General features: G+C 44.8%; 1 protein-coding gene and 1 long non-coding RNA gene across 2 annotated transcripts in view; one reads left to right on the forward strand and one right to left on the reverse strand.

Moving 5' to 3' along the window:
• SKAP2 (src kinase associated phosphoprotein 2) overlaps positions 1 to 23,275 on the forward strand; it is a 226,835-nt gene that overhangs the window by 158,202 nt on the left and 45,358 nt on the right. The window lies entirely within an intron of this gene.
• On the reverse strand, positions 9,510 to 12,812 carry LOC142651955 (uncharacterized). The gene is made up of 3 exons (XR_012847744.1): positions 12,259 to 12,812; positions 12,006 to 12,158; positions 9,510 to 9,813 (listed from the first exon to the last, which is right to left on the reverse strand). It is a non-coding gene; the product is annotated as an uncharacterized LOC142651955 (long non-coding RNA).

Here is a 23,275-nt window from a genome sequence, read left to right on the forward strand (position 1 = left end):
TGTCATGTTAAAAAACCAATACGCTCCGCAGCATACATAACCATGTACATGACATATGAGGACTTCATTGCGGAATTTAGAATCTCCATTGAAGTCAATGGAGAACTTCCGCAATGAGTCCACAACCAGTCCGCCACACGTCCGCAACAACCATTGTATGCTGCGGACACCAAATTCCGCACCGCAGCCCTATGCTCCGCAGCAGAATTTTCCGCATCGTCTAAACGAACACTACCGTGTTTCCCCGATAGTAAGACACCCCCGATTGTAAGACGTATCGGGGGTTTCAGGGGGGTCGGCTAATATAAGCCGTACCCCGAAAGTAAGACATATGTCTTACTTTCGGGGAAACACGGGGGTATTTCTGATGCGCGGCTGCGTGATTTTCGCGCAGCCGCCATCATAGAGATGAGTCTAGTCGCCGCCCGTCACTGTCCAAGGTGCTGAAAGAGCTAACTCTTTCAGCACCCTCGACAGTGAATGCCGTGAAAAAAAGAAAAAGTTCGTACTTACCGAGAACTTCCCGGCCGTTGCCTTGGTGACGCGTCCTTGGTGACGCGCCTCTCGACATCGGGCCCCACCTCCCTGGATGACGCGCCAGTCCATGTGACCGCTGCAGGCTGTGCTTGGCCTGTGATTAGCTGGAGCTGTCACTTGGCCTGAATTGTCATCCCGGGAGGTCAGACTGGAGGAAGACGCCGGGAGTTATCGGTAAGTCAGAACTTCTTTTTTTTTGACAGGTTCATGTTTATTGGGATCGGAAGTCACTGTCCATGGTGCTGAAACAGTTTAACTCTTTCAGCACCATGAACAGTGACTATCTAGAAAATCGAGCAACGCAACGCAATATAAGACATACCCCGAAAGTAAGACATAGTGGGGATTTTGGGGATAAAAAGAAAGTAAGACACTGTCTTACTTTCGGGGAAACACGGTACTAAAAAGCAGTGGAAGGCAATGGAGAAACGGGTCCGCTGCGGATTAACGCTGCGGAGTGTCCGCAGCGGAATTCCAGAGCAATTCCGCCACGTGGGGCCGTGCCTTAATAGTTAGACGGTGTAAACTTAGACCAGTCAGGCACAAAATGAGCCAAATTTATAACAGGGGTGCATGCTGCTTGATAATTGATCATTTTGGCGCAACTTGCATGACCTATTAGAAACTTTCTATTTCTTATACCACCTTTGATTTGACTTACTTTGAAAAAGAAATATGTATCAGTTTTTGTCACATTTTTGACGCACATTAAATCACGCCTTTTTTCTAAATACTTTTGTGTCCAGTAAGGTCCAAACATCAAAATTGCGTCAAAATATGGCGCATTTTGTGACATATTCTAGACCCAGACACAGTAGCTAATCTGCCCCATAGTATTTTTGCAACGTGTTTTTTTTTTTTTTTTAAAGGCATGTAAAAACGCCAACCTTTTTTTTAAATTGGTACATGCGTTTTTTTATGAAATTTTTAAAAAATAATAAGTTTTAATACCTGCATTTTTACATGTGCTATTTATTTACCATTTTTCACATTGCAAATCATGATTCCTCTTTGCAACACATTATTTATTCTGAAAAAGCGCAAAAAAAAAAGACATTAAAAAACTGCAAGACACATTTACACATGCATTTTTTGGATCAGGCATATAAAAACAATAGAGGTCCATGAGAGAAAAATGCCTTGCTGTGATTTGAATAAAACCCCACTGACCCAGTCCTGCTGATATCCCTGTTAGGCTGGGTTCACACTACCTATTTTCAGACGTAAACGAGGCGTATTATGCCTCGTTTTACGTCTGAAAATAGGGCTCCAATACGTCGGCAAACATCTGCCCATTCATTTGAATGGGTTTGCCGACGTATTGTGCAGACGACCTGTAATTTACGCGTCGTCGTTTGACAGCTGTCAAACGACGACGCGTAAATGGACTGCCTTGGCAAAGAAGTGCAGGGCACTTCTTTGCCACGTAATTTGAGCTGTTCTTCATTGAACTCAATGAAGCACAGCTCAAGATTTACGAGCGTCTCAGACGGCTCGCAAAATGCGAGGAGGAGCATTTACGTGTGAAACGAGGCAGCTGTTAACAGTCTGTCTTTTCACACGTAAATGCCTCTCATCGTGTGAACATACCCTTAGGCTGGGTTCACACGACCTATTTTCAGACGTAAACGAGGCGTATTATGCCTCGTTTTACGTCTGAAAATAGGGCTACAATACGTCGGTAAACATCTGCCTATTCATTTGAATGGGTTTGCCGACGTACTGTGCAGACAACCTGTCATTTACGCGTCGTCGTTTGACAGCTGGCAAATGACGACGCGTAAAAATACAGCCTCGTCAAAAGAAGTGCAGGACACTTCTTTCAGACGTAATTTGAGCCGTTCTTCATTGAACTCAATGAAGCACAGCTCAAAATTTACGGCTGTCAGAGAAGCCTCGCAAAATGCGAGGAGGAGGAATTACGGCTGAAACGAGGCAGCTGTTTTCTCCTGAAAACAGTCTGTCTTTTCAGACGTAAATGCCTGCTATCGTGTGCACATACCCTTAGAAATAATATATGTGTAAAGGAATGGAATCACACATGCAGTTTTTGTGGTATTCTTGATGCCGTTTTTTGTGCGAAAGTCAAAAGTGGATCCAAAAAAAAAAAATAGGAAAGACTGATATGACGCTTCTCTGTTAGGGTATGTTCACACGGCCAAATTTCAGACGTATACGAGGCGTATTTTGCCTCGTTTTACGTCTGGAAATACGTCTCAAATACGTCGGCAAACATCTGCCCATTCATTTGAATGGGTTTGCCGACGTACTGTGCAGACGACCTGTTATTTACGCGTCGTCGTTTGACAGCTGTCAAACGACGACGCGTAAAAATACAGCCTCGTCAAAAGAAGTGCAGGACACTTCTTTGGACGTTTTTGGAGCTGTTTTCTCATAGACTCCAATGAAAACAGCTCCAAAAACGGACGTAAAAAACGCCGCGAAAACGGCACGAAAAACGCCACGAAAAATGCGAGTTGGTCAAAAAACGTCTGAAAAGCAGGGTCTGTTTTCCCTTGAAAACAGCTCTGGATTTTCAGACGTTTATGTTGACTACGTGTGAACATACCCTTATGTCCACTCCTTTGTTTGGTTAAAAAAAACTGCCACAAAAACTGGCCTCCCACACATAGCATTTTTTTGGGTGTTTTTTATTTTTGTTCCATTTTTGTGGCAAAAAGTCTGTGAAAAAAAATACCAGAAAAAAGAGCATTCTGCATTTTGGAAAAAAAATGTCATTGGTTCCGAAAACCTCCAATAAAACGCCACAAACCAAAACCAAAAACACTTTGTATGTAGTATTTTCTATATTTTCTATATTTTACTATAGACTTTGAAGTAACATCTGGCTGCATTGTTTCTGAACTAATAAACTTGCCACGAAAAACTCTGCAAAAATATGCGTGTGAATCAAGGAGTTGTCCCAGGGGTCCCTTTACTTGGTTGTCTCCATTAGTCCCATCATAGACTTTAAACAGAGCAGCACCGTGCATGCTTAACCATTGCTCCCAGGGGCGAAACTAGGGAACCACCCCACATCCCCTGCCCACCCAACAATGGACATTTATCAGTTCTGTGTGTAATGTAAAACATATAAAGTGCCATAGTGCCCTAGTGCCCACATCTAAAGTGCCAGAGCCTACATAGTGCCACAGTGCTCATTGTAGATAGTGCCACTATGCCCACATAGTACCACAGTGCCCACATATAAAGTCACATAGAGAAAACCTATATACGCCTCATATTAATGTATAGAGAAAAAGAGTCTTTTAGACATATGTTAGTCCAAAGATATAAATTGTATTATTCCACAAATAGGAAGCCCTCCCAAAGATACCCATACAAATACATACAAAATTAAAACATACTTAAAATTGAACAAACTCCGAGATCATCAAATAACCACCATAGCCTATAAAGACACACGTGGGAAAGTCTAATGAATCGCTATGCGCCATTGGTCACCGGTATACAGGTGTAGTATTTAAATCACACTCCTTTACACTATCATCACCTCCTGATGAAGGGAGCGAAACGCGCGTCGAGGTGTTTCTCTCCTGAGACCATCAGCAGCCATCATGTCAGCCACAGGTAATAGATATGCAACCATGCTCAGTACTTATGTATGGTAGTTAGTTTTACATCTTTGACAGACCTTACCTAGGTAGAGGGGAGGCAGATACTATTAGGACTTTTTTTTTACCATTTTGTAGATTATATGCTCTTCCCTAGTGCTGTTATTTACCTGCTGTATATGATGCACTATTATAACAAATAGGCTATGGTGGTTATTTGATGATCTCGGAGTTTGTTAAATTTTAAGTATGTTTTAATTTTGTACGTATTTGTATGGGTATCTTTGGGAGGGTTTTTTCTATTTGTGGAATAATAAAATTTATATCTTTGGACTAACATATGTCTAAAAGACTCGTTTTCTGTATACATTAATATGAGGCGTATATAGGTTTTCTTAATTATAGACTATGTCTTGTGTTTATAATGCTGCCCAAGGGGTATTATAGGTGCTAATTATAAAGTCACATAGACCTGTAGATAGCACCCCCTGTAGATAGCACCAGCTACGTTATATATAGCACCCACTCATGTAGATATCACTCCCCCCTATAGATAACGCCACTGTAACTCCCTGTAGGAGCGGAATCCCTCTGGCCGCTCATAGATGTAGCCCTTGACGTCTCTGTCCATATATGCTATCTACAGGGGGGGAAGCTATCTACCGGGGGGGGGGGTTGCTTCTATCTACAGGGGGGTGCTATCTACATGGGGGGTGCTATCTACAGGGGGGTCAGAGGGACCCCCTGACGTCACTGTACATATAGGGACAGTGATGTCAAGAGCTTTCCTAAGACAGGAGTCTATTGCCAGAGATCTTGCGATGCTTTGGCCAGGGACTCCATTATTGAAAGCCCAACATCACTGTCCATATATGGACAGTAATGTCAAGGGCTTCCCTGGGATCGGAGCTTAAAGTATCGCTGTGTCCAAAGAGTCCTCGGCCAGGATCAGTTTTTACTGGCCATTACAAGGATTGATTCCTGAAAATTGGCCAGTAAAAACGGATCCATTGAGTTCTATAAGGAACCATCTGGCCGTGAAAAGGGCCAAACATAGGACATGTCCTATTTTTGGACGGCCAGTGTTCATGGGCCATTAAAAAAAGGCTGTGAGAATACACCCATAGAACGTCATCGCTCTGAAAATGGCCGTGTGACGGCCATTAAAAAAACATCCGTCACACGGCCGTTTTTCACTGTCGTGTGACTGTAGCCTAAGCCATACAATTGACATACTGCGGAATAAAATTCCGCAACGCAGGTTAATTTCTGTGCTTCTTTTCCACTCAGTATTTACGCAGCGTGTGGATGAGATTTGTTTAATCTCATCCACTTTGCTGCTGTATTTGCTACAGATTTTCCGCAACGAATTCCATTGCAGAAAACCCGCAGTATTTACGCAACGTGTGAACTGACCCTAAAGTGAATTGTCAGTTTTTCATGGCCGTTTTCCATCAGAGTCTCCAAATTTTCATTCATTTCTAGTCTGTCTGCTTTTAATGGCCGTTTGTCATCCATTTGCCATCCATTTTTTATGGCTGTTAAAAAATTATGGATTTAATTTTTTGGGCCAAACCCCCTGAAAACACTGTACCTATGTACCAATGTAGATAGTGCCGCAAAGCCCCTATAGATAGTGTCAGAGTTCCCACTGTAGATAGTGTCAACATAGTGCCAGTGCCCACATAGTGCCACAGTGCCCACTGTAGATAGTTCCAGTACCCATGTGGACAGTGCCACAGTGCCCACGTAGATAGTGCCACAGTGCCCATGTAGATAATGTCACACACAGTGCCCATGTAAATAGTGCCACACTCCCCTTGAAGATAGCGCCACACACCCCCTGTAGACAGCGCCGCACATCACACCCTGTAAATCACCCCATGTAAAAAGTGCCACACTCCCCTTGTTGATAGCACCAGACACCCCCTGTAGATAAAGCAAGACACCCCCTGTAGATAAAGCAAGACACCCCCCTGTAGATAGAACCAGACACCCCCTGTAGATAGCGCCAAACACCCCCCTGTAGATAGCGCCAGACACCCCCCTGTAGATAGCACCAGACACACCAGGGGCGTAACTAGGAAAGGCTGGGCCCCATAGCAAACTTTTGACTGGGCCCCCCCTCCATTGGGTTCCACACATAGCCCCCCATGTAAATAGTGCCCCCTGTGGATTGTGAAATACAGCCCCACCTGTAGATTGTGGTATACGGCCCCCCTGTAGATTCTGCCATACAGCCGTTCCTTAGGTTGTGCCATTCAGCCCCCTGTACATTGTGCCATACAGCCCACTGTAGATAGTGCCACATTCCCCCTTGTTGATAGTAGCCCCACCTCCCCTTGCCATACAGCCCCCGTAGATAGTGCCCCCTGAAGATAGTGCCATACTATAGTATACTATAGTAGATAGTGCCCCACCTTTCCCTTGCAAATAGTGCCATACAGACGCTCCTTGTAGATAGTGCCCCCACCTCCCTTGTAAATAGTGCCATACGGCCCCCATGTAGATAGGGCCCCCCACCCGCCCCTTGTAAATAGTGCCATCCATCCCCACTGTAGAAAGCACAATACAGCTCCATGTAGAGAGTGGCATACAGCCGCCCCTTGTAGATAGCGCCCCCCACCTCCCCCTTGTAGATAGTGGCATACAGCTCCCCTGTAGATAACGCCATACAGCCCCCATGTAGATAGCATCATACACCCCCCTGTAGATAGCACCATACAGAGCCCCTGTAGATAGCACCATACAGCCCCCATGTAGATAGCGCCATACAACTCCCTGTAGATAGCGCCATACAGCCCTCCTGTAGATATCGCCATACAGCCACCCTGTAGATAGCACCTTACAGCCCCCCAAGTAGATAGCACGATACAACTCCCTGTAGATAGCGCCATACAGCCCTCCTGTAGATAGCACCATACAGTCCCCCTGTAGATAGCATCTTACAGCCCCCCAAGTAGATAGCGCTATACAGTGCCCCCTGTAGATAGCACCATTCAGCCCCCCTGTAGATAGCAGCATACAGCCCCCCTGTAGATAGCACCATGCAGCCCCCCTGTAGATAGCGCCATGCAACCACCCCCATAGATAGCACCATGCAGCTCCCCTGTAGATAGTGGCATACAGCCCCTCCTTTAAATAGGGCCATACAGCCCCCTGTAGATAGCACCATACAGCCCCCTGTAGATAGCGCCAGACACCCCCTGTAGATGGCGCCAAACACCCCCCTGTAGATATCGCCAGACCCCCCCTTGTAGATAGTGCCAGCCCCCCCCCCCCCCCAGGGGCGTAACTAGGAAAGGCTGGGCCCCATAGCAAACTTTTGACTGGGCCCCCCCTCCGTTGGGTTCCACACATAGCCCTACGTGTAAATAGTGCCCCCTGTGGATTGTGCCATACAGCCCCACCTGTAGATTGTGGTATACGGCCCCCCTGTGGATTCTGCCATACAGCCCTTCCTTAGATTGTGCCATTCAGCCCCCTGTAGATTGTGCCATATACCCTCCTTGTAGATAGTGCCACATACCCCCTCTTGCAGATAGTCACCCCTCCCCCCTTGTCGATAGTGCCCCCCTCCTCCCCTTGCCATACAGCCACCCGTAGATAGTGCCCCCTAAAGATAGTGCCATACAGCCGCCACTGTAGATAGTGCCCCCACCTTTGCCTTGCAGATAGTGCCATATGGTCGCCCCTTGTAGATAGTGCCCCTACCTCCCTTGTAAATAGTGCTATACAGCCCCCCATGTAGATAGCGCCCCCCCCCCCCTTGTAAATAGTGCCATACATCCCCCCTGTAGATAGCACAATACAGCCCCCTGTAGATAGTGCCATATACCCTCCTTGGCATATATATGAGAAAGAGAGAGTCATAAGCTATATATAAAGTACAAAAGACAATTTTATTACATATAATTACATATAATTTACATGAGTAATTTGATAAAAACATGGCGAGGTTTCTAAAAAGAAGAAATATGCCTGTGGGTCACATTTGGAAAGTATACGACCATGGGCACACTAGTATAGTAGAATATGGGTGACACAGGAGCATACAAATATATAGTATAATGGTAAGTATTTATAAGAAGTAAACTGCTATTTTTCAAGTTTGTAGCTCACATTAATGTGTCACCATCATCCCAGAAGAGGGAAGATAGATCATCCAGGGAAAATCACTCATTGCTCAAATGCACAGCTAGCAATTAAATCAGCACTACTGATGTTCAGGGGAAAGAAAATCTTGATGTCAAAAAAATGAATGAATGTGCCGTGCAGGAAGATCCCCAATAATAGTACAAAGTGCCATCCAATCTAAAAAGTCCAAAGACTTGTTGTCCTGACTGCACTCTGTGTGCAAAATATGCATAATATGCACGGCTACTACTCCGGAGTCACCAGATAGAGCCAGAGAGCGTACACTCACCCATGGTTGAAAACATAAGAGTCGTGATCCACAGACAGTGAAAGGCCACCCCAACGCGCGTTTCGCTGTATCAGCTTCCTCAGGGGGTCTGATCTAGACTATATCCTGTCCACCCTTTTATATTGTCCCACGGCCCGGATCGCAGAGAAGGAGAAGGATAGGAGAGAGGTTCCGGGTGTCAGTCCTCATCACAGGTCCACGGCGCATGCGCGGGATTGTTGCGTAGACCACGAGAACTCGGTCACCAGTCATCACGCCCCGTCTGCGCACGCGCGTCTCCAAAGACGCGTCTCCATGGAGATCGCGCAAGCGCAGAAAGGCGTATAGAAGAGAGGGGACCGAGTCACGCGTCCAGCATCCCTGCTCATGCGCAACCCCAAGGATGTGGTCTGTATTTGGTTAGGTAAATCTATCTTTAGATGGACGGCACCCTGTCCCCAGGAAAAAAAACCCCGAGATGAACCCGGAACGGCACACTCAGGGGAAGATTGGCTATAGACGCCATGACAAATATCAAGATATTAAGATTTGATCATTAAATGATGTACATATGTTTAGAATGAAGGGGGTACTAACAGAGAATATATATATATATATATATTATGTATATAGAATAAGTGGAGAGAGAGCAAATAATAAAAATTAGTGAAGAAATATATATTAAATTTTAAATTGTAAGACCGAGACTAATGCTCGGATATAAGAGTATCACTAGTAGGTAAAGAAAGAGAGGGGGGGGAGACAAACAGGAAAAGAATGATGGGAAGGGGAGAAAGGGGGGGTAGGGAGGGGGGAAGGGAAAAAGGGGGGGATGAGGGGGAAAGGAAGAAAGGAAGGAAAAAGGGGGGGGGGGGAAAGAAAGGGTAAGGGTAACCAAAAGTGCACAAAAAAGATTGAATGAATACATGGAAAGTGTGTAAATCACTTGTGATAATACTAAATAATATGACAGTACACAAGTTATACTGATAAGTGAAAAAAAGCTGAACATTATAAAGAGCATGTAATCGCAAATATATATGTGAATAAAAATATATATATATGTACAACGGAATTTATCAAGGGTCTCAAAGAAGGATGACGAGAAGAAGATGTCATCCCAGCCGTCTTACTTCACACTATAGTAGATATGTAATGTTGGGACATATTCTTCATTTCGTATCCAAATAAATGCTGTTCATCAGTTGAATAGTCATGTTTCAAAATGTTCCAGTATGAATCGTGATCATCCAACATGAGAAAATCCTCATAGACGAACTACGACCGGATCTGAATCTAGAGGTGGGGACAAAAGGTTAGTAACATTTTCCAGGTGGAGCAGGTATATACTAAAACATAAAATCGCCTAAAAAAACGCAGAAGATTACAGTGAATAGGAATATTCTATAAAAAGGGAGAAAAGCTCAAATTTTCATTTAGACCGGAGGGGGTCATGGTACCGAGGGTAATAATCCATCTGCACTCTTTTTGTGCTAAGATTTTGATCGCATTACCCCCTCTGACACCACAATGTACCGCGTCTATGCCTCGCACCAGAAACGTTTTGGGATCACATCTATGGTGTAGTTTAAAGTGTTTAGGTATCGTCTTTAGTAGTGACACATCACTAATTTTTTCTGCAGCCCGGATATCCCTCACGTGCTCGCGAACGCGAATCCTGAGTTGTCTGGAAGTAAGGCCAACGTATACTTTAGAACAACCGCATGTTGCGTAATACACAACATGGGTCGTACTGCATGATATGTAGTGCAGGATATTGAATTGGCGTCCGTTTTTGACGGAAGTAAAAGATGTTGTCCTTATTATGTTGGCACATGCCACACACTTGCCGCAGGGGTAGCAACCCTGAATCGGGCCTCGTGAGGAGAAGGGGTTAAGTTGTAAGGGTACGTAGTGACTTTTAACTATTATGTCTCTCAGGTTTCTATTTCTTCTGGCCGTCATCTGAGGGTGAATTTGTAGGGCCTTAGAAAAAACAGGTTCTGTATGCAGAATCGGCCAATGTTTTTCTAAAATTAATCTCATTGTTTGCCACTGGTTGTTAAAAGTGGAGATAAATCTAATTTTGTTATCCGTCTGATCTTTCTTTTTTCTACCGATCGGATGTAAGAGAGTCTTCCGTTCTGTTTTTTTGGCTCGATTATATCCCTGTTTTATACTCCTTTGACTATATCCCCTGGCTTGGAATCTTTCTTTCAGGTCTTGTGCTTGTTTTTCGAATTTTTCCTCAGAGGAGCAGATCCGCTTCATTCTCAGGAACTGACCAACTGGGACAGCCATTGTAGTAGAATGTGGGTGCGCTGAAGTGGCATGTAGGAAGGAATTAACTGATGTCTCCTTCCTATACACATCTGTCTGTAAAAGTCCCCCTGTAGCTGTCTCAATAGTAACATCTAAGAAATCTATCTTGTGTTTATCAGAAATATATGTTAATTTAATGTTGAATGTGTTACCATTCAACATTTGCATAAAATCAGTCAGGGCTTTTTCTGTATCTTGCCAAATGATAAATACATCATCTATGTACCGTAGCCAGCACTGCACATGGTCAGTGGCATGGGCGCCGCCACCCTGCAGAACCTGTCTCTCCCAGAAGCCGAGGAACAGGTTCGCATATGAAGGAGCGCACGCCGCGCCCATCGCAGTGCCTTGCCTCTGCACATAGAAGGTATCTTTAAACACAAATAGATTGTGAGTAAGAATATACTCTAACAGTTCAATGATCAAATTTTGTGTCTGGCTGTCCCAGTTGCTCATCCCCAAGAAAAAACGAACCGCATTCACCCCATCGTGGTGTCTGATACTTGTATATAACGACTCAACATCAGCCGTTACCAACAACATGTCGGGCTCCAGAACAATCCCATCGATTCTCGTGAGCATATCAGTCGTGTCTTTTATATACGAGGGTAATGTTTCAACCAGAGGCTTCAGATAGAAGTCAATAAATTTACAAGTTGGGTCGCACAGGCCCCCAATCCCTGAGATGATAGGCCTCCCCGGTGGTTCCAATGGGTTTTTGTGCACCTTTGGTAACAGGTAGAGGGTAGGGATTTTAGGGTATTCGACCATAAGACCGTCAACTACTTTTTTTGGGATAATCCCCTTTTCCAAGGCTCTATCCAAAATCTTACCCAGTTCACCAGAGAAAGTGCCAATAGGGTTATAAGCAAGTTTCTCATATGTCTGTCGATCTTTTAATTGGCGGAAGGCCTCTCTTTCATAGAGGTTCATAGGCCAAATAACAATGTTCCCCCCCTTGTCTGCAGGTTTATATACCACGTCCTTGTAGGACTGTAGTTGTTTTAATGCCGACCTTTGGTTTGCTGTAAGGTTATCATATCGTTTATTGATAGATATTTGTTGAAAGTCCTCCATCACTAATTTAGTGAAAATTTCCACTTGCGGACAGAGGGACATGGGGGGGAACCTTGTTGACCTGGGAAATATGGATGTTGGGAACCCACCTTGTTGCGGAGAGGTTTGCTCTTGTAATAATTCCTCCAGGGCCAATAGAGTTTCCTTCTCCAGAGTGGTGTTCAAACCCAAGTCCATATCTCCCCTACTATGTAGTTTTCTCAGGACCAACTTCCGTGAAAATAAATGAAGGTCCTTCAAAGCTGTAAAATAATCAAATGAATTGCTTGGTGAAAAGGATAGTCCTTTGTTCAGAATATCGCATTGTGTGTCAGAGAGGGTATATTTAGATAGATTTATTACCTCCAAGTTTTTGGGCTTTTTTCCCCGTTCATAGGGAGATGGGGTCTTGCGTTTAGCAACCTGTCTCTCTCTGTTCCTTCTCGGAAATATAGAATCTTGCCTGTTCAATGCTGACTCTCCAGTCCACCTATTTCCTGTTTGTTCGTCCGAGGTCTGAGAGGACATGGATCCCGATCTAGAGCGGGGCCCAACACGTGGGTTCCCTCGTCGCCATTTATACACCCTCCCCTGTTGGAAATCAGTAATATCTCTCTGGAACTTTTTAGTTTTAATCGAACAAATCTCTTGTTCCCATTTTTGGAAGTCTTTGTCTAGATCAATGTTAAGTTGATCTAGTGCTTCACTAGAGAGATCTTTTTTGAGGGAGGTCTGTATTTCCTCAATTTCTTTTTCAATCCCCACCAGGGTTGTTGTATTTGATTGGATCAAAAGATCCATAAACCCACGTGAACACGTGGTGGCCAGTGATTCCCATTTATCCTTAAAAACTCCCTCATCTGTGGGAAAAGATGGAAACACTTGGATTCTAAGACCTCTTGGAACGAGGCCCTTACTTAAGTATCTGTCAAGGAAGGCCTTATTCCACCAGATCCTGGTCCTTTGTTTGAGCAGTGCCATATGGTTGCCCCTTGTAGATAGTGCCCCTACCTCCCTTGTAAATAGTGCCATACAGCCCCCCATGTAGATAGCGCCCCCCCTTGTAAATAGTGCCATACATGCCCCCTGTAGATAGCACAATACAGCCCCATGTAGATAGTGCCATACAGTCCCCCTTGTAGATAGCGCCCCCCACCTCCCCCTTGTAGATAGTGACATACAGCCCCCTATAGATAGTGCCATACAGCTCCCCCGTAGATAGCACCATACATAGCCCCTGTAGATAGCGCCATACAGCCCCCATGTAGATAGCACCATACAACTCCCTGTAGATAACGCCATACAGCCCTCCTGTAGATAGCGCCATACAGCCCCCTGTAGATAGCACCTTACAGCCCCCCAAGTAGATAGCGCTATACAGCCCCCCACTAGATAGCACCATACAGCGCCACCTGTTGATAGCGCCATTCAGCCCCCCTGTAGATAGCGGCATACAGCCCCGCCTGTAGAAAGCGCCATACAGCCCCCTGTAGATAGCACCATGCAGCCCCCTGTAGATAGTGCCATGCAGCCCCCTGTAGATAGCGCCATGCAGCCCCCCTGTAGATAGCGCCATGCAACCCCCGCATAGATAGCGCCATGCAGCTCCCCTGTAGATAGTGGCATTGAGCCCCTCCTTTAAATAGTGTCATACAGCCCCCTGTAGATAGCACCATACAGCCCCCCTGTAGAAAGCACCCCCTGTAGATAGCGCCATACAGTCCCCTCTGTAGATAGCGACATACAGCCCCCCTGTAGATAGCACCCCCCAAACTGCGCAGGGATCACATCCCTCTGCCTGATAGGCTCCATGTGGAACATGGCCTGCAGCCTAGTAAATGGCCATAGTGTTCAATAGTATCTAGTATATTATCTATCTCAAGATGCAGATACTATTGAATGTGGTGTCGGTACCGCTGTAGCAACCATAGTGGCTGCTAGCAGCGCCACCGGGCATGGGGGGGCCGTGCGGGTGGGGGGCACGGTCCCCCTCATGCCGCGGGCCCCGTAGCAGCCGCTTTGGCTGCTACAGCGGAAGTTACGCCACTGACACACACCCCTCCTCCATTGGGGCTCCCTCTAGGAGCAGAATCCCCGGCCTGAGGGTCGGCAATGCCCATATATGGACAGTGACCTCAGGGGATCCTCCTGGAGCGGAATACCCAACCATAGCGTCGGTAACGTAGTAAAGTAGCGCTGTGCCCTGGGTGTCTTCTTGGCCAGGATCAGTTTTTAACGGCTGTCACACAGATTGATTCCTGAAAAACGGCCGTTAAAAACTGATCCATTGAGTTCTATGGGGGCCTCTACAAAAACAGTCATGTGAATACAGCCACAGGACTACACTGTTCTTAAAACGTCTGTGTGAATGTAACCTTAGTTTTGGGGTTATGAAAATTGTAACAAAGAGTCAAGCACTGATATTTTAACATTTGTTTTCAATCAATTATGTTATTTTATAGTCATAATAGTTATTAAAAAAAACTGAACCGAATCTTAAAGCACCGGGACACACCCCTATAGACAGTGCCACACAGCTCCCTGTAGATAGTGCCACATACCCCCTCTTGCAGATAGTGCCACAAATCACCCTTGTTTAGTGCCACACACAACCAATCTTGTAGATAGTGCCACATAGCCCCCTTGTAGATAGTGCCACATAGCCCCCGTTGTAGATAGTGCCTCACACAACCCCTCTTGTAGATAGTGCCACATACTCCCCTTGTAGATAGTGCCACATAACCCCCTTGTAGATAGTGCCACATAGCACCCTTGTAGCTAGTGCCACATAGCACCCACCTCGTAGATAGTGCAGCATAGCCCCCCTGTAGATAGTACCACATAGCCCCCCTTGCATATAGTGCCACATAGCCCCCCTTGTAGATAGTGCCATATACCTCCCTTGTGGATAGTGTCTTGTAGATAGTGCACCTTGTATATAGTGCCACATCGCCCCCCAATGTAGATAGTACCACCCCGAACAAATAAAAAAAGTATACTCACCTAGCCCCGTACCCATCGATTAACGGAGCTGCTCCACTGCCTCCTCAGTAGCCTGAGATGGGACCCTTGCGTAGGCTGGCGTGATAATCACATCATCACACAGACATGTGCAGCCGCAGGGATCTTGTCCCAGCACCTTATAGGCTGCAGGCCTAACGTGGTTCAATTGTATCATGCCACACACTCCCTAGCAGCCGCTATGGCTGCTACAGCGGTAGTTTTGCCACTGGCTGCTCCATTTAAAGTTCTTCTCTTTGCAGTTGTGGAACAGGGAGAATCAGGACTGGTGGGGGTCCCAGGGCTAGGTGATAAATGGAGTTTTACAAAATTCGAAAACAAGTGTCTGCTTTTTTTGCAGACACAGCACCACTGTTGACCATGGCCTGTGTCTGGTATTGCAGCACAACGCCATTTACTTAACAACTATTCGTTAACTGATGGTGATGAATGAACAGAGTGCTAAAAGCTCCATAAAATAGTAATCTATCACAAACATGGTTCTGTTATAAATGGCGCTCCTCAGTAACCTCCTTTTATGAGATAAAGCAGACTGTGATGTTTCTGTGAACTTTAGATTCTTCAGAGATAAACTTTACATTTAAACTCCTCAACATTTTTCTCATATGCCACTTCAATGTTGTAGCATAGGATACACTTAACCTCAGTGTATACAGCACTGCATAACTGTACACAGTGCTTTGTCATAAAATACTTGGGGGAAATTCGTTAAGACTGGCATTTCATAAGCCAGTCTTAATCTAAAGAAAGTTGGAGTAAGATGCAACTAATTTATTAAGAAATGCAGACCTCTTAATAAATTAGGCGCATCTCTGGCTGTTTGTGTGCCAGAAAATCAAATCTATGGCAACTAGGAGCTGGCGTAGATTTGCGCCATCATTTACGCCAGTTTTCTGGTGTAAATATAGTAAATTTATCTAGCCATCCGACGCCTTTTGCTAAGCTCCCCCACTTTTTTAAAAGCGGCGGAGGCGACGTAAAAATAGAAAATTCACAAAATTTAGTGCAACTTGAGACTTTCTACAACACAAAACTGGCCTAGGTGGCTTCATGGATTCCCCCTAATATGTACATATATTCACAAAATGTAATTCTATATGTATTCACACTTTCATATATCTGATCCATATTAATTCAGTTTTATTCACATTTCCGTGGCATACAGTATGACATAGTGGCTGTCATGCAACTTTCTCCATAGACCAACATTACTTGTATTATGGGTCGTATGTGGGTGATGAGTGATGGGATGCCACCTACTAAGCATATAAATAAATAAAATGTCACTGTAAGGACTGCTATCTGAGTGGGAATATCAAGGAGAAGTAATAGCTCAGCTGCAAACTACATGTGCACAAAGACTGTTGATGGCAAGGGTGAAGCTGCCCTGTCCCCTGCTAATAGCATCAGAGGTGACATGTATTCTTTTCGCTGGTCAGGTGGTTTCTGCTGCTGCCAAGTACAGTGCCCTCCCACGAGGAGCTCACACAGTCACTGAAAATCACACCACTCAGATGGCCACAGAGGCTGCTGTGTGGCTTGGGTTTTATGACCTGTGCAAGTAAAGTGACCACGTGTTTTTACACAGTCTGTAGCACAGTAAGGCCTCATGAACACATCCGTGTCCTTTTATACGGCTGCAAAACACGGATCCGCAAAACATGGATCGCACGCGGATGGCTTCCATGTGTGCTCAGTTTTTTTAACAGACCATTGAATAGAATGAGTGACACTGACAAGAAATAGGGCCTGGTCTGAGTTTTGCGGATCGGGCACGCCGATCTGCAAAAAAAAAAAAAGGATGTATGCATGGCCCCATAGAAATGAATGGGTAAGTGTGCTATCCGCTAAAAAACGGATATCACACTGAAGAAAATAACTGATGTGTACATGAGCCCTAAGTGAGCACCTATATTATATGGTTACTATTAGTATTATAACTATGTTGCGGTCTATGTAGGAATATGTTTAACCACGGATTCAAAGATTGCATGAATAAATAGGCACCCACATAATCGCCAAGTGAATACAGATAGTTTACTTACATCTTTATATCATTTAATATGTATCTTTTGCACTTTAGTAAACAGACAAAACATGTGAAAGTAGCTAACTATTCACCTGGCTTATCTGGGGAGAGCCGCTGTTGTATTATACCCAGAAGTTCCAATAAAAGTAGCGCAGGGGTCCTGAACACTGGCAGTTTCAGGTAAGCTATGCTTTCTTTGTCTATCCAATGTTTCTTATTAGCCTGACCATGTTTATGTGGGCCCTTGGGCGACACAGGCTTAGTAGGCCCCATTGCGGGGAAACTCACGGTGGCAGTAAAATGGCAGAAAACGTGTTCCTTTGTGCCCCCAAAGAGACGTTAGGCTCTAATTTTACCCCATATAGAAGTTAGGCCCCCAGTTTGTACCCCCATACATTTAGTGCCCTCTGTAGATAGTGCCACAAAGCCCCCTCCTGGGTAGTGCAACACAGCCCCAACTCCCAGGTAGTGCCACACAGCCCCCCTTCTTGGTAGTGTCACACAGCCCCCCTTCCTGGTAGTGCCATACAGCCCCCCTCCCTGGTAGTGCCACACAGCCCCCCTGCCAGGGAGTGCCACACAGCCCCCCTCCTTGGTAGTGCCACACAGCCCCCCTTACTGTAGGTAGCGCCTTTGGGGCTCCCACTAGGAATGGAATCCCCAGCTGGAGCATTGCCAACGCTCTGGCTGGGGATTCCGCTTCAGGAGAAGCCCCTGACGTCACTGCTGTGTGGTCAGGGGTAACCCCAGAGCCATAGTCCCGGGCAGAGCACTACTAGCACTCTGCCTGGGACTCCTGCTCTGCTCCTGACATTACTGTCCATATATGGATAGTGATATCTGGCGCAGAGCTGAAGTTCCAGGCAGAGTGCTAGTAAATACTCTGCTCGGGGACTCTGCCTCTGGGGAAGGCCCTGACATCTATGTCTATATCTAGCACTCTGTCTGGGACTCCTTTTCTCCTCCTGACATCACTGTCCATATATGGACAGTGATGTCTGGGGCATCCCCAGAGACGGCGTCCCGGAGCAGAGCCGCTTCTAGCACTCTGTCTGGGACTTCTTCTCCCCCCCATGACATCATTGTCCATATATGGACAGTGATGTCTGGGGCTTACCCAGAGCCGAAGACCCGGGCAGAGCGCTATTAGCTACTAGCACTCTGTTTGGGAGTCTGTAACGTAGTAAATGGCAGAGCGGGGAGATACGTGACGGGGGACAGCACAGGCCCCCTCATGCTGTGGGCCCTGTGGCAGCCGCTATTTCTGCTACAGCAGTAGTTACGCCGCCCCCTAGACAGGGGCGAATCAGAAACCCCGGCAAGACTCCTGCGTTAGCACCCAGAGGCCGAGTGGGCCCCCCTAGGGTAGTGGGCCCCGGCACTTGCCCAGGTTCGCCGGGTACTGACGCCGGCCCTGAGCCTGAAGGTTACTAGTTTTCCCATACACAACCCATGGCAAATCCCCAGATTTTAGAAGTTTCAAGACTACTCAACTTTAAATAGTATACATCCTTGCGCATTCGTTCACTGAGCTCTTACTCTTAGGAATTTATAACGTCCTTGTGCTATGGTAACCTCCGGTACTTCTTTGCAACAACATTAGCTTGAAGTGGTACAATTAACAAAAATTAACTCCTTGCCTACAGAAGTCACCGAAAAAGGCCATTCTTACTGATACAAGGGCAGGTTCAAACACCAGTTCCCTTGCTTACAGAAGGAAACAATTGTTGCAATCATTGAGGATGGTACTTTGCTGTTTCTTCATGATAATGTCCCTATTGAGGTTCATGATAGAGGTTTTGCCAAGTTTCTTAAAGCCCTTTTACAAGGGTCAATTATCGGCAAACTAACGTTCATATGAACGCTCGTTCCCGATAATTGCCCTCTGTAAACGATGAGTGATAGCAGTAACGATCGCTCGTCCCCATACATAACCAATCATTGCTCCTTGTAAAAGAAGCAAACGAGCGCCGATTAACAAGCTGTCTCGTTGATCTGCGCTCGTTTTCACGACCCATATTGGCCGTTGTAAAAGGCCCTTTATGGAAGAACTTGACTGGATTTACACAGCCCTGAGCCCTACAAAATCAAACTGATTTGGGATGAATTGAAATGCTGGCTGCGAGCCAGGCCTTATCACTTCTCATCAGTGGCCGACCTTGTGGCTGAATGGACTTACATTTCTGTAGCCACCGTCCAAGGGCCATAACTTTTTTATTTTTTCATCTACATAGCTGTAAAAGGGCTTGTTTTTTTGCGAGACGGGTGGTAGTTTAGAACAGGACCATTTATTGTACAATATATTGTACTGAGAAATGTAAAATAAAATCTTTGTGGGGTTGGATAAAAAACAAAACAGTGATTCCTCCATTGCTTTATGGGTTTTGTTTTTTCTGGGGTTCACTGTGCGGTAAAAAATACATGTTAACTTTATTTAGCGGGTCAATACGATCACGGCAACACCAAATTTCTATAGTTTTCTTTATGAATTACTACTTTTACAAAAAAAGACAGTTTATAAAAAATTATGTGTTTCGTGTCGCCATATTCAAACACCCATAGTTTTCTTATTTGTTGACATTAAAGCGGTGGGAGGGCTTGTTTTCTGCGTGGCAAGCTGTTTTAATTGGTATCATTTTGGTGTATAGACGACTTTTTCATCCTATTTATTAAATTTTTCAGGAGCTAAGTTGACCAAAAAACAGTCATTGTGGCAGGTGTTTTTTTGTTTGTTTTTTTACTGAATTCACTTTGTGGGTTAACCCCTTCCCGCACCTTGGCGTAACTGTACGTCCAGGTGAGCAGTAACTTCGCACACCTGGGCGTGTAGTTACGTCCGCGCTTTAATAGTTAACCGCCGCGCGGCGCTACACCGCAGCGGCGGTTAACTGTGCAGGGTGTCAGCCCTGCTCTCCCCGTTGCCGATCAGCAACCTGTCGCCGCTGAAATCGGCAATTAACCCCTTCGATGCGGTGGTCGATTGCGATCACCACATCGAAGAGGTTTATAGCGGATCGGCAGCCCCCCACATGTATTTGCGGGGGCTGGCGATCCTTATCATGGCAACCAGAGGCCAGACAATGACCTCCGGGTTGCCATGTACGGAAGCCTCGGAGGATCAGCCTCCGGCCGGTCCTCCGATGCTTCCTGTCAGTGTAAGGGTATGTGCACACACACTAATTACGTCCGTAATTGACGGACGTATTTCGGCCGCAAGTCCCGGACCGAACACAGTGCAGGGAGCCGGGCTCCTAGCATCATACTTATGTACGATGCTAGGAGTCCCTGCCTCGCTGCAAGACAACTGTCTCGTACTGAAATCATGTTTTCAGTACGAGACAGTTGTCTTGCAGCGAGGCAGGGACTCCTAGCATCGTACATAAGTATGATGCTAGGAGCCCGGCTCCCTGCACTGTGTTCGGTCCGGGACTTGCGGCCGAAATACGTCCGTCAATTACGGACGTAATTAGTGTGTGTGCACATACCCTGACTGTCACGTCACAATGACAGTTAGAACACATTACACTACGTGTGTAGTGTAATGTGTTCCAGCAGCGATCAGAGCTGCAGGTCTAATTGTCCCCTAGTGGGACAAGTAAAAAAAGTAAAAAAAAGATAATAAAAATGTTTTTAAAAAGTGTAAAAATAAAAGTTATAAGTGACATAAACAAAGAATGCTTTTTTTCCTATAATAAGTCTTTTATTATAGGAAAAAAATTAACACGTTAAAAAAAGTACACATATTTGGTATCGTCGCGTTCGTAACGACCCCAACTATAAAACTGTGAACACCGCGAAAAAAATAAACGAAAAACAGTGCCCGAATCACAATGTTTTGGTTACCAACCCTCCCAAAATATACAATTAAAAGTGATCAAAAAGTCGCATGTATGCCAAAATGGTACCAATACAAACTACATCCCGTCCCGCAAAAAACAAGCCCTTACAGCGCTTTTTTGACTGAAAAATAAAAACTTTATTGCTCTCAGAATATGGCGACTCAAAAATTTATTTATTTTATAAATAAGTGATTTTATTGCACAAACGCTGCAAAACATAAAAAAATTATATACATCTGGTATCGCTGTAATCGTACCGACCCGCAGAATAAAGTATAATGGTCATTTATAGCCCAGGGTGAAGGCCATAAAAAAACGAATAAAAAACATTGTCAGAATTGATGGTTTTTGGTCACCTTGCTTGCCAAAAAATTGAATAAAATGTGATCAAAAAAATTTCTGGTACCCCAAAATGGTACCAATGAAAACCTACAGATTGTCCCGCAAAGAATAAACCCTCACACAGCTCCGGTGGTGAAAAAATAAAAAAGTTCTGGCTCCCAGAATATGGCGATGCAAAATGTGCAGTGTTCCAAAACAGATAAGATCGGGCACCATTTATCAGTGCGACACCGGCCACATATCTGCGGATTATTATTTATTTACTGCATTATTATACCCTCTTATTATACCCTGATGTACCCCACACAGATTACATATACCCTGATGTACCCCGCACAGATTACATATGCCCCCACATTACAAACTGAATCACCAGTAAAACCCCAAACAGAACAACTACCAAGCTACATCTGCGCCCCAAAAGCCAAATGGCGTCCCTCCCTTCTGAGCCCTGCAGCGTGCCCAAACACCAGTTTACGTCCACAGATATGGCATCGCCATACCCGGGAGAACCCGGTTAATATTTTATGAGGTATTTGTCTTCAGTGGCACAAACTGGGCATAACATATAGTGCACTAAAATGGCATATGAGTGGAAAATTTTAATTTTCACTCCGCACCATGCGCTGCGCATTAACCCCTTCGCGCACCACAACATAGCATGTCTTAGTGTGGGGGGTGATGTATGGAGCGTCTCACGTGAAAAATAAAGAATTTAAAACGGCAAAATCACTGTTTTTTTGGTCACCTTCGCTCTACCTAAAAATGTAATAAAAAGTGCTCAAAAAGTTGTATGTACCAAAAAATGGTACCAATAAAAACGAACGCTCGTCCCTCAATAAATAATCCCTCATACCACTCTATTGACTGAAAAATAAAAAAGTTGTGGCTCTTGGAACGCGGGGAGGAAAAAACTAAAAAGGAAAAGAAAAAAAATGGATCAGTCCAGAAAGGGTTAATTACTTTCTAATGAAAAACCATTTATGACCACACGTGGGGTATTGCCGTACTCGGGAGAAATTGCTTTACAAATGTTGGGCAGCTTTTACCCCCTTTATCCTTTGTAAAATTGAAAAAAATGCAACATTTTAGTGGAAGAAATGTTGATATTCATTTTCACGGCCTAATTCTAATAAATCCTGCAAAAGACTTGTGGGGTCTAAATGCCCACTATATCCCTAGATAGATTCTTTAAGTGGTGTAATTTCCACTTTTGGGGGGTTTCCACTGTTTTGGCCTCTCAGGGGCTTTGCAAATGCGACATGGCACCCAAAAACCATTTCAGCTAAATTTGAGCTCCAAAAGCCAAATAGCGCTCCTTCCCTTCTAAGCCTTGCTGTGGGTCCAAACAGCAGTTTATTACCACATATGGCATATTTCCGTAATCGGGAGAAATTGTTTTACAAATGTTGGGGTGCTTTTTCTCCTTTATTCCTTGTAAAAATTCAAAATGGCTACCTTTTTTCAGAAAAAAAGTCGATTTTTACCTTTACAGAATAATTCCAATGAATTCAGCAAAACAACCGTGGGGTCAAAATGCTAACTTTACCCCTAGAAAAATTCCTTGATGAGTGTAGTTTCCAAAATGGGGTCACTTTCCAGGGGTTTCCACTATTTTGTTCCCTCCAGTGCAATTCAAACGCGACATGGCACTGAAAACTATTCCAGCAAAATCAGAATTTCAAAATCCAAATGGTGCTCCTTCCCTTCTGAGTCCTGCTGTGGGTCCAAACAGCAGTTTATTACCACATATGGGGTATTGCTATAATCAGGAGAAATTGCTTTACATATGTTGGGGTGTTTTTTCTCTTTTATTACTTGAAAAAATTAAAATTTTCTACGTTTTTTTCAGAAAAAAAGTAGATTTTCATCTTCACAAACTAATTCAAATACATTTAGCAAAAAACTGTGGATTCAAAATGCTAATTATACCCCTAGATAAATTCCCTGAGGGGTGTAGTTTCCAAAATGAGGTCACTTTTGGGGGTCTTTATTGTTTTGGCCCCACAAGACCTCTTCAAACCTGACATGGTACCTAAAATATATGCTAAAAAAAAGGAGGCCCCAAAATCCTCTAGGTGCTCCTTTGCTTCTGAGGCCTGTGTTTCAGTCCATAACCGCACTAGGGCCACATGTGGGGTATTTCTAA

Source organism: Rhinoderma darwinii, chromosome 5 (assembly GCF_050947455.1).
Source record: "Rhinoderma darwinii isolate aRhiDar2 chromosome 5, aRhiDar2.hap1, whole genome shotgun sequence".
Taxonomy (NCBI): Eukaryota; Metazoa; Chordata; class Amphibia; order Anura; family Rhinodermatidae; genus Rhinoderma; species Rhinoderma darwinii.